Source organism: Gopherus evgoodei, chromosome 11 (genome assembly GCF_007399415.2).
Source record: "Gopherus evgoodei ecotype Sinaloan lineage chromosome 11, rGopEvg1_v1.p, whole genome shotgun sequence".
NCBI classification, from domain to species: domain Eukaryota; kingdom Metazoa; phylum Chordata; order Testudines; family Testudinidae; genus Gopherus; species Gopherus evgoodei.
This window is the reverse complement of record NC_044332.1, coordinates 19,569,001-19,588,058: the sequence shown is the minus strand read 5'-3', so window position 1 is coordinate 19,588,058 and position 19,058 is coordinate 19,569,001. Positions and strand designations below refer to the sequence as shown.

At 42.6% G+C, this 19,058-nt stretch overlaps 1 protein-coding gene across 2 annotated transcripts in view; it reads left to right on the top strand.

Annotated features, from left to right (window-relative positions):
- The first annotated feature begins 12,544 nt into the window (after nt 1-12,544).
- LOC115660032 (cytotoxic T-lymphocyte protein 4-like) overlaps nt 12,545-19,058 on the top strand; it is a 29,206-nt gene continuing 22,692 nt past the window's right edge. For both annotated transcript variants that reach the window (XM_030580973.1, XM_030580971.1), the window contains exon 1: nt 12,545-12,586. The gene's annotated coding sequence lies outside the window, so the exon portion shown is untranslated. The remainder of the gene's footprint in view (nt 12,587-19,058) is intronic.

Here is a 19,058-nt window from a genome sequence, read left to right as displayed (position 1 = left end):
CTTCCCCTGCAGAAGCTTGCAGCAGAACTCACGAGTGAGTCCTCCATGATAATTTTACAGATATTATCATATAATCACTGACTGCATCTTCTGACTGGCCTTCCGAGCCAGAAGTCACTGCCAAGTACTTCATCCTGTAATTTAACAGAGTGCTGCAATTAGAATATACTGTGAAAATAACGTCTTTTACTCTGGCACAAGTATAGCAGACAAATATGTACAGAAAGCAATAATACACAGGGGCAAAAATTTGTTTTAAAATTACATATGGATTTCCAGACCCGAGAAGTGTGTATATTTCACTGTATCCACATGCCTCAGAGTTTTTATTGTACTTTTATAATCTTTTAAAATTGTTAAATAGATGCTGTAAATTAAACTTTGAATACTTTGTGTGGCCTGACATTAAAAGACAAGGAAGGATGACAAATGGGAAAGAGGATATGGATGTAGATATTACCACATCCGAGGTAGAAGCCAAACTCGAACAGCTTAATGGGACAAAATCAGAGGGCCCAGATAATCTTCATCCAAGAATATCAAAGGAACTGGCACATGAGATTGCAAATGCATTAGCAAGAATTTTTAATAAATCAGTAAACTCAGGGGTTGTACCGTACGACTGGAGAATTGCTAACATAGTTCCTATTTTTAAGAAAGGGAAAAAAAGTGATCCGAGTAACTATAGGCCTGTTAGTTTGACATCTGTAGTATGTAAAATCTTGGAAAAAATTTTGAAGGAGAAAATAATTAAGGACATTGAGGTCAATGGTAATTGAGATAAATTACAACATGGTTTTACAAAAGGTAGATCGTGCCAAACCAACCTGATCTCCTTCTTTGAGAAGGTAACAGATTATTTAGACAAAGGAAATGCAGTGGATCTAATTTACCTCGATTTCGTTAAGGCATTTGACACGGTTCCACATGCAGAATTATTAGTTAAATTGGAAAAGATGGGGATCAATATGAAAATTGAAAGGTGGATAAGGAACTGGTTAAAGAGGAACCTACAATGGGTCGTACTGAAGGGTGAACTGTCAGACTGGAAGGAGGTTACTAGTGGAGTTCCTCAGGGATCAGTTTTGGGACCAATCTTATTTAACCTTTTTATTACTGACCTTGGCACAAAAAGTGGGAATGTGCTAATAAAGTTTGCGGATGAAACAAAGCAAGGAGGTATTGCTAACAGAGAATGACCGGAATATCATACAGGAAGATCTGGATGACCTTGTAAACTGGAGTAATAGTAACAGGATGAAATTTAATAGTGAAAAGTGCAAGGTCATGCATTTAGGGATTAATAACAAGAATTTCAGTTATAAATTGGGGATGCATCAGTTGGAAGTAACAGAGGAGGAGAAGGACCTCGGAGTATTGGTTGATCACAGGATGACGATGAGCCGCCAATGTGATGTGGCCTTTAAAAAACTAATGCAGTTTTAGGATGCATCAGGCGAGGATTTCCAGCAAAGATAAGGAGGTGTTAGTACTGTTATATAAGGCACTGGTGAGACCTCACCTGGAATACTGTGTGCAGTTCTGGTCTCCCATGTTTAAGAAGGATGAATTCAAACTGGAACAAGTTCAGAGACGGGCTACTGGGATGATCCGCGGAATGGAAAACCTGTCATATGAAAGGAGACTCGAAGAGCTTGGCTTGTTTAGCCTAACCAAAAGAAGGTTGAGGGGGGACATGCTTGCTCTTTATAAATATATCAGAGGGATTAATATTAGAGAGGGAGTGGAATTATTTAAACTTAGTACCAACGTGGACACAAGAACAAATGGGTATAAACTGAATACTAGGAAGTTTAGACTTGAAATTAGACAAAGGTTTCTAACCATTAGAGGAGTGAAGTTCTGGAACAGCCTTCCAAGGGGAGTAGTGGGGGCGAAAGACATATCTGGCTTTAAGACTAAACTTGATAAATTTATGGAAGGGATGGTATGATGGGATAGCCTAATTTTGGCAATTAATTTTGGCAATTGATCTTTGATTATCAGCAGATAAGTATGCCCAGTGGTCTGTGATGGGATGTTAGATAGGATGGGATCTGAGTTACTGCAGAGAATTCTTTCCTGGGTGCTGGCTGGTGAGTCTTGCCCACATGCTCAGGGTTTAACTGATCACCATATTTGGGGTCGGGAAGAAATTTTCCTCCAGGGCAGATTGGCAGAGGCTCTGGAAGCTTTTCACCTTCCTCTGCAATGTGGGGCATGAGTCACTTGCTGGAGGATTCTCTGCAGCTTGAGGTCTTCAAACCACAATTTGAGACTTCAATAACTCAGACATAGGTTAGGGGGTTGTTACAGAAGTGGATGGGTAAGATTCTGTGGCCTGCGTTGTGCAGGAGGTCAGACTAGATGATCATAATGGTCCCTTCTGACCTTAGAGTCTATGAGTCTAAGTATTACCTTTTAACACAACTGTTAATATTATTTGTTTTCTCTCCCCTAACACTTCATTGGGTTTCAGTTTACATGTACAGACAGTAGCAGTGTGGTATTCTAATGCACAGTGCTTTGTAGTTCATGTATTCGGTAAGTATTTGATAAACAAGTGAACACATTCTTGATATTTACACACTGGAGCGCTACGGGCCCATTTCCAAACAAACATTAATTCGTGTGGGTGACCAAAAAAGGGGCACAAATAAGGAAGATACAACAGAAGTGTACATGTGCAGAGAGGAGCAGGAAGGAAAGTGCATGAGCCCTGATGTTGTGTTGAAAAGGACATCAACATAATAGTAAAGTATTGTGGTTCCATGAATTACAGGCTGTTAACAATGCATTTTGTGTGGTTGAAATACCAGTTTTATCTACCACTGGTGATGTGCAGAGCACTACAGGGCTATTGTATCTGGAGAAGTGGGCATGTTAAGCCCACAGACTAGCTCTGTGAATGGTCACTAGTATCTCCTGGTTTATATGTACTCCTAACTGATTCCAGCTACTAGCTGGCTTAAGTCAGTGTGCAACATGCCAGGGCAGCCATTGCTTCTACTGGCCCTACATTCAGCAAGTTACCTGAGGAGGCAAAAAGAGAATGCTCCCTGCTGTGCTGCCCAGAGCTGGATAACAGGCCAGGGAAGAAGGCAGTGGGAACAAGGTCATCTGCCCTGCAGAGAGGTTGAAATTCAATCACATATGCCAGCGAGCTAGACTGCAATTTCACCCCCCAAGAACACCCCTCTGGAACTTGGATTTCAATGTTAAATGACTACAGGAGCTGAAATTGTCATTTCTACCTGTACGTGGACATAGGGAATGGGAGGAAGGCTCTCTGCCTGCTCCCTCCACTCACACACCTATGGAAACCCAGGGCCGGCACTTCCATTTAGGCGACGTAGGCGGTCGCCAGGATTTGGGTGGGCGGCATTTTGCGGCCCTTGGCAGCAATTCAGCGGCAGGGGGTCCTTCTCCATTCCGGGTCTTCAGCAGCAATTCTGCAGCGGGTCCTTCATTCACTTCGGGACCCGCCGCTGAAGTGCCCTGAAGACCGGGAGCGCGAAAGGACCCCCCGCCTATGGCGCCAAAAACCCTGGCGCCGCTCCTGTGGAAACCCTATCAGAAATGAGTGAAATATCTTTCTTGGTTTTTGCTGTTCTATGGATTCTCTCTTTATCATACTATTGTGATGAGATGACTTGTGGTATCTCCATAGGTACCCTGAATCTTCAGAATGGGGATTGCCTAGATTGCCAAGTCAAAAGGTCCAGATTTTGCTAACCATTTGAATCCCAAGAATCCTGACATTCTTCACCATTAACAGATGCTCCAGAATGTCTGTTGTTTCTTCTAGGACTGTGAACACTGTCTTCACATGTTGGCTAAATCATTTAGTCTCTGCCTAATCTATTTAATGTACTGGCTCTTTTACTTTCATTAATTGCTATGCAAAGCTCTGTAGTTCAAGTGCCCATCCAACTTGCTAACTTTTTCCAGCATACTCAATGTTCCATTTTATGTTTTTCTGTATGAACCACTGAGATGTCACTGGTTTCGTGGCAAAGATAGCCATGTGTCTAATGGTTCTCTTCAGTTTTAGGTTCCAGGTAGCCTTTGAAGACTGAAGCCTTGCAGAAGTTTGAGATGCATTTGTTTTAGGTTTGAAAAATTCAGGTCCCTCCTCTCCCCCTCTTCTCTTTCCTATGCTGCACCCTTTCTGATTTTGAATCACCCTAAACTACTGATCCTCTTCAGCCGCACACTCTGCATGGTTTCCCTTGTTGCCATTCATCCGTTTACCTTTCAGTCCACTATAGGTTTTGGATCATTGCAAAATTGTTAAGTCTGTAGAGATTAGCCCCTGCAGCTGGAGCTACTCTACCAGTGAGTAGCAAGTTTGTTATTGACAAATGTCAGTAAGAAAGTGGAGTATGAGGAAACACACAAAAATCTACTTCAAAGCTAAAGATGAAATCTTTCCACTTTTGCAAGGTTTTTTTGCTGCGCTACTGGAAAAAGTTTATTCAAGATGAATCACTGATAGAGGTGTGATTTTGTAAGTTACTCACTATAACCAGAAAGCAGACTATGGTAGGAAGTACAATACTGGGCTATTCTTCTTCTCTGTCAGTGACCAGAAATGAGTTTGGAAAACAATACAGAAGAGCAACTTGCAAGCCTTATTTAGAGTCTGAGAGTTACAAAGGGAAGGAAACATTGAAAACTGCTTATCTGGATGCAAGTGGATTGATTTTCATTGGGTTAGAGCATCACATTATAGTGTGTTGTTATTCCAGCCTGAAGGATGCACGGATAGTCTGATGTGGCCAACTCGACTGATGAGGTATTAGGAGGCTGCCAATTTCATGTAAACCCATTATCAGAGGGATAAAAAAGCCTAATGGTGTCACTCATGTTTTTACATGCATTCGAAGCTCAGGGCACTAGTTCTTCGTACATTTTTTAAAATTAAAGATGAAACATAGCTCTTCTTCCAGGGTTCATAAGCCTACAAATAATAACTCAGTACTGGGGGAGGGGTGAGAAATCAAGTTACTCTTATTTGTTTTATTTGACCATTGAAGTGGCTGACAGTTTTCAAAGACTGTTTTATTAGTTATTATATCATTATGTGGCTTTTTCCTACTTGGCTTTTTGTTTCTAAAAAAAAAACCCTATTTTGGATCAGGCTGATACATTCTCACAGGTTGGAACGCTTACATGATCTGCTTTTTCATGCACATTTTATAACCAAGGACAACATTGCATATGCTTCTGGGCAGGGGTGGCATTACGTTTGTATGGCTCCTAGCACAATATGGTCTCGGGATGATACCATAATACCAAAACAAGGAAGCAAACAAACAACTTGCAACAGTACAGCTTGTGGAAGTTCCCATATTGACCTCAATGTTATAGGCAGAACAAATGGAAGTTGTTTGACCTGTTTCTTTAAAATAGCAAAGACCTAGAAAATATTAAAAATACTTTAAAGGACATTTACAGTCGCAGAGTCAAGAACTGAAATTTAGGAAATGCCAAGTTTACAGTTGCCTGGGCACCCTTCATCCTGCCCCCTATGTATATGATTATGATACAGTCTTTAATTACATGATCACATGCTATTTTTTCCACAGGCACCTACTCAGGTGGTACAGGATGGATGCACAAGGGGGCAGAGTGAAGATTACATGGACAACTGTAAATCTGTCACTTCTGTAACTTTACAATCTGAATAAAGTTCTTTTTATGTGATTTTTGTATCTAATTAGACATACACTAACCTACTCACGTATAAGGCAGGGGATGCCTGGAATATGCCAGGAGGCCTAGGATGCTTTCAAACAGCAGGTTTGATGCATAAACTGACAATGCAGCTCAGATATTGATAACAATCCCCATTCTGAAGGAGATATGAGCGTTTCATAACAAGAGCTGTACCTGGGATAAATCCCCATTCTGTCACTTTGCTAACCCACCTTTGAGGAAGCCAGCAGCTAGGTGAATGAATACCCACTGAACCAGCCCTCTCTCTGGGGGGACTGTTGTGAATATCATTAACTTGCTGGCTAACAAAAATGGAAGGGACAGTGCAGGGGATGAGGCACTGTACGCAGTCCAGCTTGTCAAGGAAAAGAAAGATGAGAGGTCTAAATTTAAGCCCAACAAGCCTTGCCAGCACCCCATTCAATTAGCTCTCCCTGTTGTGAGTCAAAATAAACTAGTGTCTCTACTATGCTTGCTGTCCATGACAACCTTTGGGCTACATTAATCTCCAGCACTAGTGGTCAGGCTCAGAGCTGAATTTTTGCTCATGAAAGTGGTAAGGGAGGTTGTTGAAATTCAGCTGAACTGTTCTTGGTCTTCTCAGCCTTCCCTAGACACATGAAAATTGGCTGCAGAGAGGAAATTTGTTTCTTTACTTGAACAGTTCATCTGCTCCTGCTGGACAGAGGCTGAAGTCCAGGGCAGAATGTTGACTTTGGAAGCGTTTACCCTGTTTGCTCTTTCCTCATTAGCAGCATGCTGAAGTAATGCCAAAAAAAAAAGATATCATGAAGATACTTATTTGCATAGCTATGAAGGGGGAAAAAATAGAGTTTTCTAGCTGACATTATCTGAGTCCAACCTATGTTTTGATGAGGGTGCAGTCCACCACCGGGGATGAGAGAGACCAATGGGCAGGGAAGAGCTAATAAAGGGTTAATGCAGAAACGTATCCTAATATTAAAAAACATGTAACTGTCACCTTATAACAAGCCTTCTGGGGATAGAAAAGAACAAATCACCTTTAAGATGCACACTATAAGGCAGGCTTTTCTTTCTTTCTCCAGCTACTATGTTACAAAAAAGAAACCTTCTTACCTCAAGGAGTACATTTTACCTCTATGGGGCTCCTATACACCCATGAGAAATCAGCTGTACTTGGTGGTGGTAGCCATCTTACATCACCTGTGTGGGCTTGGGAGTACTGCTGATTTCAAATGAGAGCCCTCCTCAGCACCCTGTGTGGTTGGAATGCAGCATGGCACTTTCCCACTGAGACAGGGGAAGGTGCACTGTGTTTGGCTGTGTGTTGTTTTCTTTGGTTTGCCTGTTGTCTTTGTCTTCCCAGGGTGGCTAGTGTCACCAGCCCCTTCCTTCCGGTGAGGTGAGGCTAAGACAGCAAATTGTTTTTAATGATTAAAACGAGCAAGCAAACAAAAATAAGATGTATATAAAAGTTACAAAACCCCAACCTTGTGGGAAACACCTGCCTGAAGAGGTGGAGGGAGGTGATCAGCTCCACCTCTTTTGGTTTCAGCCAAAGAACTATAAAGCTGGTCTCAAGCAGCTAGGCAATTCAGTTATCCTGAGCTTCAGGTCAAGTGAGTGTTGTCTATTAAAGTGAGGCCTTTGGAAGGGAAGCGCTGGAGTTTTATAGGTATTTAAACATCTGAAGATGCAGATAGGTGCCTCACTGGATTTTCAGAAGTGCCTAGGCATCTAACTTCTATTTGTTTAGAATAGGAGTTAGGAGAGTAGGCACTTTTGAAAATCCCACTGAATACCTATCTGCAGCGGCAGGCACCTAAATACCTCTAAAAATCTGGATGGATATCTCCTAAACGGGTTATTTTTGCTTACAAACACACAGATGCAGACTTAAAATAAACATGCCATATTTTTGGAGGCAAGTTTATTTCTGCCCTTTCTTCTTACTGAATGAAATGAGGGGGTTTTTGGTTGCATTTTTACCAGACTCTTCCTTTTCAAAATGATTTTTTAATTAATCACTTTCTGTTGTAATTCTGTAGCCTGATTTTAAGTCAAAGAGGCAGAAAGGCAAAATGAGACAGAATATAAATAGAGGCTGTCTCTGCAGCAGCACCACAGAACTGTGCTTCTGAACCTACCTACTGTGAAAGACGCAGACAAAGCAGTCACAAAAATAAGTTCAAAGAGTCCATAGGTTACACAAAACACACGGTCTGTGGGGAAATGTCAGTTAGAAACGAGCAGCAGCAAACAGCTTTGTTTTCCTATTGTTGTGGCTTTGTACGGTGATGATGACACACAAAGATTAAGTGAAGCAGCATGAGCTCCAGTGGTTTATCGCTGCTATTGTCATCGTCAGTAACGAAAGGGGATGTGTGGGTGTCACCTGCAAAAAGAGGTTCTGTTTCCAAAAGGAAAGTATCAGTATCAAAGATCAGTGAAGACTAAATGGTCTTGTTTAAGACATGCAATTTCCTTCCCTTCTCTGACCTACGGCACCGAATTTAGTCCCTAGATTTACCCTACTGGGATGGAGAGACTTGAGCAACAGCAAGTGCCTAGGACAACTGCACAGTGTCAGGTCATTTGTAAATCTCCAGAATATGTTGGCTGCCGCAACATGGAATTTGATTTTTCTTCCCTTTTCTCCCCCTTCACTCCTGCTGACCTATAAGATTTGCAGCAAGAAAAGGTATCTCCAGTGCAATCAACTTATAGAAAAAACATTCTGTTCAGACTGTTATTCAGATATTTAGCAGGACAGGGACTGGAAGCAATGGGTCAATGCACTACAACACAATGCCTTACTGATGGTTATGACTCCTCAGAGATGTATTTCTTGTGAGTCTTTTTATGTTTACACACACTTAAAATTTGTCTTTTGCATAAATATGATAACAAACTAACGTTCCCATAAAAAGTGTAAGAAAGATTTAAAAAAGAAGTTTACTATTTAGGAAATAATTCTTTTTTTACTTTTTCAGGTCTCAGATACCTTTCCATATATGTTTACTTTTCATATTATATTTTAAATTAATTAGGACTATGGGCCTGGACTTAAATGAAGCCAAAATATTTGCTGTTCAAGAACCAGGTTTGAATAGTATGGATACATATGGATCTCAGAATTCGGAGCATGGACCTGTCACATTTGGGGGAATCCAGGAATAGCATTTGCCTACTCTGAGCACTAATGATGGGCTCTTTACTTACCTATTTGCACATGTGCACACACATGGAGCTGTGGGCCTTCTCGTCACCTCCCCCAGCGTTAGCGTGTGCATGTGAAGGAGAAGAGAAGCCCTTGTTAATTCACCGTCTTGGACTCCAAACATCAGCCACAATATGTACATTTGGTCTCAAATGCCACAAAATTCGTGACGTTTGACTTACCTTTACTGCTTATTTCCCCTAGATTGCCACCAACTTTTAGACTGGAGAAGTACCAGATGATTGAAAAATAGTAAATTTAGAGTGTCAGTATTTTAGAAGAGGATTCCTCCTGTCCCCCACCCCCAAATTTGCCAAACTCTCTGTACCTCTGTTTTGAGGAATATTAACAACAGTCTCCCTTTTATCCTTAGCAAAATGGAAAGGCTGGTGTCAATTTCTTTTTTATTGTAGTTTAGGGGAAGGAATTTCCTGTGGTTCATTTAGAACCATCAGATGATTCATCCTCATGAAGAAACAAGGATTACTTTTGTGTTCCTCTTGATCCCCAGGTTTAGACCCAGCAAACATAGTGCCTCAATAATCCCTTTCACCAAGCCGATTATCTGGATTTCATCTTCCATGATTAAGTTTTCCTAAAAAAATCACCGTCACCACTTTTCCTGGGTGGCTGCACGTAACACTCTTGTTCAATACTCACTAACAACCTGCTCCTGCAATGGTTTCTACAAATGTGTGATTTCACTGAATGGAAGGAATCCCATTGAGTTTACTCCCAGGAGAAACATGTGCATGAGTCTTTGTAGGACTGTGGGCTACGTTTCTGTCGCGCATTTTTCTCCTTCATGTAAACGCTGGGTTGCTCATCTAGGTCAACAAGCCAGCGCTCAGCACTTTCAATGAGCAATCAGCACAAATCAAAATCTCAGCCACAAATGGCCGTAGGTTAACCAATCTGGATCTGGATTGCATGGTGTGAGCCTCTATCTGCTCTCAAATCCTCTGTAACATTGTCAGATTAGAGCCTTACGGAGCTCACTATTAGAGCTCACTGTCTGTGTCCTGGGGAACTCAACCTGGAAACATTTGCATACCAACAAGAATCCCGTGGTTGAGTGAAATTTTCAAAATAGTCACCGCTTTCTTGCGAATATACACACTGGATATTGACCAACAAACCCAGAAGGCCCCAATGTCATCATCTAGAACAGGGATTGGCAACCTTTGGCACACGGCCCATCAGAGAAAGCCGCTGGTGAGCCGGGATGATTTGTTTACCTGCAACGTCCACAGGTTTGGCTGATCGCAGCTCCCACTGGCTGTGGTTTGCTGTTCCAGGCTAATGGGGGCTGTGGGAAGCAGCGGCCAGCACATCCCTCAGCCCCATGCCACTTCCTGCAGCCCCCATTGGCCTGGAACGATGAACTCTGGCCAGTGGGAGTCTGATCGACTGAACCTGCGGACGCTGCAGTGAAACAAACCGGCCCGGCTCAGCCCTCCAGTGGATTTCCCTGACAGGCCGTGCGCCAAAGGTTACCGATTCCTGATCTAGAATGAGCACTATCTCCTCTGTTACTGTACACACAGTCATATTCTCACGTGGCTTAGTACCTGGCCCTGTGCAACTTGTACCATTTAGTAGTTTTCTCGTTACCAGCCTGATCCAAAAGCCCATTAAAGTCAATGGAAAGACTTATCAGAGTAGGGGTATGGAACAGTTTCCGTATGAGGAGAGATTAATAAGACTGGGACTTTTCAGCTTGGAAAAGAGATTACTAAGGGCGGGTATAAATGAAGTCTATAAAACCATGACTGGTGTGGAGACAGTAAATAAGGAAGTGTTCTTTACTCCTTCTCATAACACAAGAACTAGGGGTCACCCAATGAAATGAATAGGCAGCAGGTTTAAAACAAACACAAGGAAGTATTTTTTCACACAACACACAGTCTGTGGAACTCCTTGCCAGAGGATGTTGTGAAGGCCAAGACTATAACAGAATTCAAAAAAGAACTAGATAAGTTCATGGTGGATAGGTCCATCAGTGGCTATTATCCAGGATGGGCAGGGATGGTGTCCCCAGCCTCTGTTTGCCAGAAGCTGGGAATGGGTGACGGGATAGATCCCTTGATGATTACCTGTTCTGTTCATTCCCTCTGGGGCACCTAGCATTGGCTACTGTCAGAAGACAGGATACTGGGCTAGATGGACCTTTGGTCTGACCCAGTATGGCTGTTCTTATGTTCTTGTAGTGGACAGGGCACTGGACTAAGAGTCAGCACACTTAGGTTTTATTCCCAGCTCTGCCACTGTACTGCTGCGTGGCCTTGCGCAAGTCCCCTCACCTCCCTGTTTCTCTTCCCATCTGTCTTGTTTATGTAGACTGTCAGGTCTTTGGGGTAGGGTCTCTTACTCTGTGTTTACACAGCGCCTAGCACAGTAAGGTCCCAGCCTCTAGGAACGACTAGCATACAACTAATAATTTAATTGGCTTTGGATCAGGCTGTCTCGCCCTTTCAAAACTAGCATCAGTTTTATTCCTGCACTAAGAACCATGCAAGGAAAATGTATGGTCAGAACATGCACTTGTGTTGTTGCAGCAGATGCGATGGAAACACAAAAATCTTTGAGTGCCTCTCTGTGCTATTTTTACTTCCCTTTCAGTGCGCCTCTTATTTACCACTTAAAATACATCTGGCCTTAATTGCTTTAGTCTCACCGCAGCTTATTTTAACTTTGTTACTTTATTTTTAATGCTACACTAGGCAGACTCAAAGGAAAGCCAAAAGAGCAATCTGAGCAGAGCATTATGTAACCCATGTACCTCACTTCAAGCCCCGGAAACCACATGTGAATCCCCTCTCACTGAATTCATCCAGCGCAGCAGCATTCTAGACTGCCGCGAGCAGAGGGGCAAAGTTCACGGAAGCCATTGCCCCAGAGCACATTTGCAGCATCAGTAATTTAGGGGGGATGCTAGGGGGGGTCATTTAATGTCCAAACATATGTGCCATACAACAGTGAAATGTATCTCCAAGGAAAGAGGGAACAGTGCTATTGATCCATCATAAATCAACACTTTGCCAACTGCTGAATAAGGGGAAAATCTTGCACCTGACTGCATAAGGCTCACAGCCCTGAAAAGCAGCAGAACCACTGTGATGGGCTGGATCACAGACACCCCCCTGGGAGCTGCCAATTGATGTGCCAAGACTACTTCTGCCCCTGCTTTCCCTGCCAGCTCCGGACTCCAGCACCCTGTCTTGTTGAGCCAGACACTCCCGTCTGCTCCAACAAAGACCCAGGGTCTGAATTACTTGCCCCAAAGCTGCAGGTTTACCTGAAAACATCTCACAGAAGTGTGCTTGTCTTTAGCACTCAGATGCTCAACTTCCAATGGGGTCTTGTAGCAAGGCGCCCAGGCTCCCCACTGCGCCTGAAAGGGAAGAGCCAGAATGTTGTGTATTTGGTTGTCATGGTTTTTGTTCCCATGGCAACTGAGTTAGATTATTAGGGGATAGCCTAGCCTGCTTCCGCCGGTTAGGTGAGCTCTGTGTGCGTAAATAAATGGTAGTTTTGTTAGCCGTCTGCTGTCTGGCCTCAAGTGATTTCTTCCTAAACCGGCTGCCCCCAAGGATATAACAAGTGGTGACGATGGATGGGATTCCGGTGCTGCTCCAGTAACAAAAGGAAATAGAAGTCAAGGTAAAAAAACAAACAAACAAAAAAACTGCTTGTTTGCACTGACTGTGAAAGTGAAACTGAAAATCATGGCTACTCTGACCGGGCCACTGGAACCTTTTGATGAGAATATAGAGCAGTGGCATGTGTATACTGAGCATTTTGAGCTTTTTGTTGTTGCAAATGACATTACAGAAGCAAAGAAGGTGCCAATATTCTTAAGTGTTGTAGGGGCTAAAACCTACTCCCTGCTACGCAGCTTACTACACCCTGTTAAGCCTGAGACTAAATCTTACAGTGACGTTGTGGAAATCCTGGGGTCCCATTTTTCCCCCAAACCACTGGTAATTGCTGAAAGATATAGGTTCCACAAAAGAGACCAAAAAGAAGATGAAACAGTTGTACAATCCAGGATTAAGCTGTTGGCTGATACAGCAAGTGCCAGGAAATCTGAGGGAAAACATTTGGAAAAGAATCAAAGCAGCTCAATGCTGAAATAAACCTGTTTCCCTTCCTTGCCTCCTGCTCCTCAGCTAAATTGTATGTAGATGTAAATAGATAACTGTTAATAGATCTGCATCACTGTCGCAGAAGGGGAAATTTGATTGAATTTTCCTTTCTTCCTAAGCCGGGCTGAATTCCAAAGAATTGCAGGGTTTTGACCGAAGGGCAGTATTTAGGTCTGTGTTTCCACCATGGCCTATCTGTTGGGCCATAGTAAGCGATTCTTCTTCATAGAGTGTTCTGATAGCAACAGTCCTCTTTGTTGCAGGCTGCACTGGGGAATAATGAATCTTAATGGCATTATGCTCTGTAGTCTCTAACTCATGTTGTTATCCATTGTCTCATAACAGAACGCATCTGTAGAAGAGGCTGCTGCTTAATTAGCTTCTATTTTCAGTGATGGGGAACCTTGTCAATAGGCTCTTGTTAATTCAGTATCAGATATGTTGTCTCAGTGATGCTCAGTTATTCAAAAATCTTTTCTTTCAAATTACTTCCCCTCTTTGGGGCAACCACTGTGAGGAACACATCTTTCTTCTAGCACATCAGTGCACACACACACACACACACACTGCTCTCAACTATTTTCAACAGTGTAAGGAGATCAGCTGCTGCGATGCTGAATTAAAAGAGAAGGTACAATGCCCTGTGCTCTACGTTTGCAAGTGTTCATATTGCAGGAAGAAGAGTCTGAAAAATATCAAGTAGCAGTGCCCTGCAATCTATTCTGTTGTACGTAGGTTCTTCACTATACTATACACAACATTATAATGTTGAGTTGTAATTCCAATTTGTTCACACGATGATGAAAGTAATGTGATCTCACTAATTGGGTTATAAAATATAAATCACAGAGCCTGACAAACAATTCCCTTCTTCTCCAATCCAAATTCTCTACTAAAAAAGTGAGCGACCCACTTGATGTAGAGCGGTGGTTTTCAAACTTTTTAGGCTGTATATCCCTTTCCAAATAATGTAATCTACTGCATGCCCCATCTGAAATCAGGTCATAATATACTTATGATTAGATTGCTGAGTCTTATTAAATAAAAATGTGTTGTCCGCTGTTACAAGCGCTCATGTCCCCTAGAGTACACATACATCAGTTTGACAACCAGTGATGTCAAGCATTCTTTGGTAAGTACTGCATATACAGGTGAAGATGAGGTCCCAAAACACCCTAACCTCTGAGTGGAATAAACCACATGGCCCATCAGAACCCATCTGGCTACTGGATGGGCCCTGAGAAAATATAAAACTGCTAATAGAGAGTGGGAAGATCCATACAGAGCATCTGTGTCCAAAGAATAAACTTCATTCAGAACAGAAGCAGAGGAAAAAATACATTCTTCAAGGGGTCAGATACTGTGAAGCAACAAAACATGAATCAATATGGACTTCTGAGTCCCAGCAGCTGAAAATAATTTAAATAAGTCAGACACCAATCAGAGCCCACCATTGCACCATACAAGGAGCTAAAGGGATAGACCTGGGCCCAGCATCTAAATAATTAAGTAAGTCATCAGGACATTGACTCTTTTAAAAGCTGGTGAGTTTCCTCATGTACCCTGAGAGAGGCCCAGCTGGGGCTTAAATGCTGGATCATCCTGTATTTCCCTGCTGAATAGAGAAAATCATTTGCAGATGCTCTTATTTAAGAGCACAGCCTGAAGTCACTTTATTTTAGTGGAGGGCCTGATTTTGGATCTCCATTCATATGAAAATGAGGAGGGGAAGAAAGGAGGGACATAAATTATGACAGAAGGCAAATGGATGTTTCTGCATTATTTTAAAGCTAAAGTGGAAACCCATATGCATGTAAGGACTGTTTGCATTTTTTAGGGAATTATTGTAGCATATGATCCACTCCCTTGTTGGTTAGTGGTTGGCTGTTTAGAAATCCATTGTTCTTTTGTTACCAACCAGCAATGACCGTATACCTATCCACTTGTGCATTTTCCTTTTCAAATGGTGCAGTCACCCAAGCTGCACTGGTGTGTCTGCTACTGTACATTTTCATTGATATAATCAGACATATTTCAGCATCTAGGAATTGCTTTTGAAAATATCTTTAATTAAGCATGTCATCTATCTCCAGCTATGGTTTACATGTGATAAGGTGACTGAAGTACCGCACAAATGGGCACAGGATAGATACGGAGAGCTGCCAGAGGAAGAACTTCCTCATGTCACCTTACACTTGGTTCATCCTTGTCTCTCCTGCTCGGGCTGAGTGGTCCATATGAGAACTTACAGCTCCTTGGGCTTAAGCCCACCTCATGGCCCTTACTGGCCTCATCTCTAATGTTGGGCTGAAAAGCAAAAATGACTTGGGCATGGACAAGAGAAACATCACTGCTGAGCCTGTCCTGTAAAGGGACAGGGGTTTCTCTTGTTAGCTAGAGAGCAGTTCCTTCCCCTAGCAACTAACATGGTGACTGGACAGCTCCCGCCCCCAATGATCAGAGTGGTGATGGGGCCTTTCCCCCATCATCGGAGGGTCTCTAAGAGGAAGCTCCTATCTACTGTCATTCAGAACTATGAGTTTTGGAATTTAGCTATCAGGACTAGGGCTTATCATAGGTGTAAGATTTTGGTTGACTTGCATAGAGCCAGACCCAGGGGAAAGGGCAGACTAGAGTAGCTGCCTACTCACCTGCCCCTTTCCAAACAGGTAATTCCCTCTGCTAAATTCATCCTGTCTCCATGACAACAAAAGAGAACGTATTTTTTTTTAACAAATATGACTTGGCCACATCAGTGATTAACTACATTTATTGTCATTTACAATTGTTTTTATCTAGAAGTTGATTTTTAAAAGTGTCTGAACCTGGATAGAAACTAGTTTGGATGTTCAAATGCCAAACTAACAAGCAGTGGAGAGAAGCCCCTGAATGGGTAACCAGCACCCTTCAGCCAAGATGTATTTTGGAATGGATTGGGCTGGTCAGTTCCCAGAATAAGATTTTTATAATGGAAATGCCAGCTGACTCATAACCATAGCAGCACATCTGCTCTGTTATAGTGGTTGTGTAATTATTTAATGCAGTTTTTAACTCCTCCTATCAACGAGCACTATGGGCACTTTCACAGCATAAAAACATGCAATTATCCAAACAAATCAAAATGCTAATGACCTTTCTCAAAGGGCAGACACAATCCCAGTATGCATTACACAATCTCCTTAAAACACCCCCAACAAGCCAACTTAAAACGGGGAGAGGGGAGGGGACAGACCTCACTGTGGTGTAAATCAAAATAACTCCACTGATGAACTGGAGCTGCTCCCGGATTTACACTGCTGACATCAGAGAACGGACCTGATGTACTCCATGGAACTGTGCTGATTTACAGCAGCTGAGGATCTACTCCATAATAATTAGAAAATTTTCTTCCTAGCCCAAAATGGAGTGCCTCCAAACTCCAGCCCCAAGTCCCAGCTATACCCAAACATCTCCCCCGGTCAGCTCAGGAAAAGCCTGGCAGAACATGTGGCTTTTGCAGCCTGCTCCTGAAGGCCACCAATGCTGGTCTGGCAAACTAAGGCAGAAAGTAAGTCTAGCAGCTAAGTCGTCTACAGCAAGAATGCCTTGTCACCACTGCTCTCCCACAGGACTTAGATGGTCTACCGATGTTACACAAACAGAGATGTATCTGTCAAATAGACAGGACCCAAACCATTTAGCCTGCTTCAGTGGGCTGTGGATCAGACCCTAAGGCCTGGTCTACACTAGGGTAGGGGATTCTATCTAAGTTATGCAACTTCAGCTACATGAATAAAGTAGCTGAAGTCGACGTACTTAGATCTACTTACTGCAGTGTCTTCACTGCAGTAAGTTGATGGCTGACGCTCCCCCAGTGACTCCACCTGCGCCTCTCGCCCTGGTGGAATACTGGAGTCGATGGGAGAGTGCTTAGTGGTCTATTTATTGTGTCTAGACTAGATGTGATAAATTGACCCCCGCTGGAGTGATCGCTGTCTGTCAATCCAGCCAGTAATATAGACAAGTAATGTAGTGTTTTACAGGACAAAATCAACATAAACTACCCAGGAAATGAGCTGAAATCAGCAGTCGAAGCATCAGTGTAGTGAAAGCCATCCTGCCATCCCTGGGGAAGATCACCGTTGACTCTGCTATCCCTGGGATAGACAGCTGACTGCAACCCGACATCGTCATGATGGATGCAGAAAAGAAGACGGCTGTTATGGTAGACATCACGGTGCCATTTGAAAACAGGTCATCGGCCTTCCTTGAAACCTGAGCATGAAAGGCGTTGAAGTATACCCCGCTGGCTGACATCCTGAGAGACCAGGGCTATGAGGTCCAGATACACGCGCTGATCGTGGCAGCCCTGGGCTCGTGGGACCCCCCACAACGAGCCAGTACTGAGAGCGTGTGGAGTTGGGCGATGCTATGCCTGGCTCATGAGACTGCTCATGGTGTCTGACACCATCAGGTGGCCCAGAGACATCTATATGGAACACATCATGGAACACTGTCAATACCATGTTGAGTAAACAAGACCACCGACCAGGGAAATAACCCACTTCCTTCCCTGAGGAACCAAGGGACGCACCCTACCCATGTACTTATTCGCTACATTGATACTGACTTGGACTCTTTATACATTCCATGGGTGGTGTACCCGAGCCCACTTATCCACTGACGCTTTAAAAACTCCCACACCCCAATCTGGGTCTATGCTGGTTATGTGATATGTATGTATCTTGTGATCCTTGTAACTGATACCTGTCATCCCTCATAACTCAAGCTGGACCCCAGATGTACTGTACCTTCCCTCTTAACTTGTGTATATTTAAACAACTTTAATAAAATTTTTCAATCTGTTCTCTGTGAGAAACACTGCTCATCTGGTGCTAACCATTCTGCACTAACTACAATACTCAGATGAGTTTAAGGTGTCGGCCCAGTAATCTAGTCTTCAGGGCGTTGGCCTAGTAATCTAGGGTGGGAAGACCACAGATAAAACTTGTACTTACTCCCTTGACTCTCAGTCGATAGATTATAAATGCAACATTTATATTGCCTAGGGAACTAAGTTAGGTTCTAACTATCGCTTAATCATTTGGGATAGAAATGATACCTAAGTGCAAAACTTAGATCCAGAATCCAAAATCTCGACATTGTCTAGCTCCATGGGTTTGGTTGGTCTGCTATAGACATAGAGTCCAACTGGAAAATGTGGAGGATGCCTTACTTTGTTCAGAGTGGGGGTTCTGGTCTGGCCAGTTGCTAATTTCAGTTGCTAAATTTGGTAATGCAGAAATGTTTGGAGAGGGGAAAAAAGGTCAAAATATACCAGATTTTGCTCTGGTGACCTTTTAAATACAGAAATAAAAGGCTTAGGCAACATGACATTTGGTAGAAAGGCAGAAACTATTGTGTTGCTGATGTACTTTTGGTTATGAAATGTTAAAAGAAAAAACACTCTTAGAATTATAAAACAAACTGCGCTTCTGCACATGGGCAGCCTGTGCGATGTAGAGTGATTCAGAAAAAAAATGCTTCAAGAGTTAAGTGTGGATTCTATTAAGAATACAGGAAATGCAAATATCCAAAATACTGTCCTGAATTTTAACTATTCTCCTGTGCCATTCTGGAGACCTCACATTGCCTTCAGAATGAAATGAGAACCATCGTCTTTTTAAATTGCTCCCTGCATGCACCAATGTCCATGATCTTTTGACTTCTTCAATAATTGTAAGTCACTCTGCACAAGGCAGGTTGATTTAAGCTGAAGGAAGCTTTTTTGTTTTTGTTTTTAATTCCCCAGATCAATTTTTGTTCTTGAAACGTCATATTCTTCTGCAGCATACCTGGACAAAAACTTTAGGCTGAGTTCTTGAACAGAAACAAACTAGCGGAATTTAAATAAGAAATATACATTTGTAATCACAGAGATTAAGTTTTCCTCCTCAATGATTTCAGTTTGGTGAAATCAATATACACCAGAAAACTCTGGTATATTT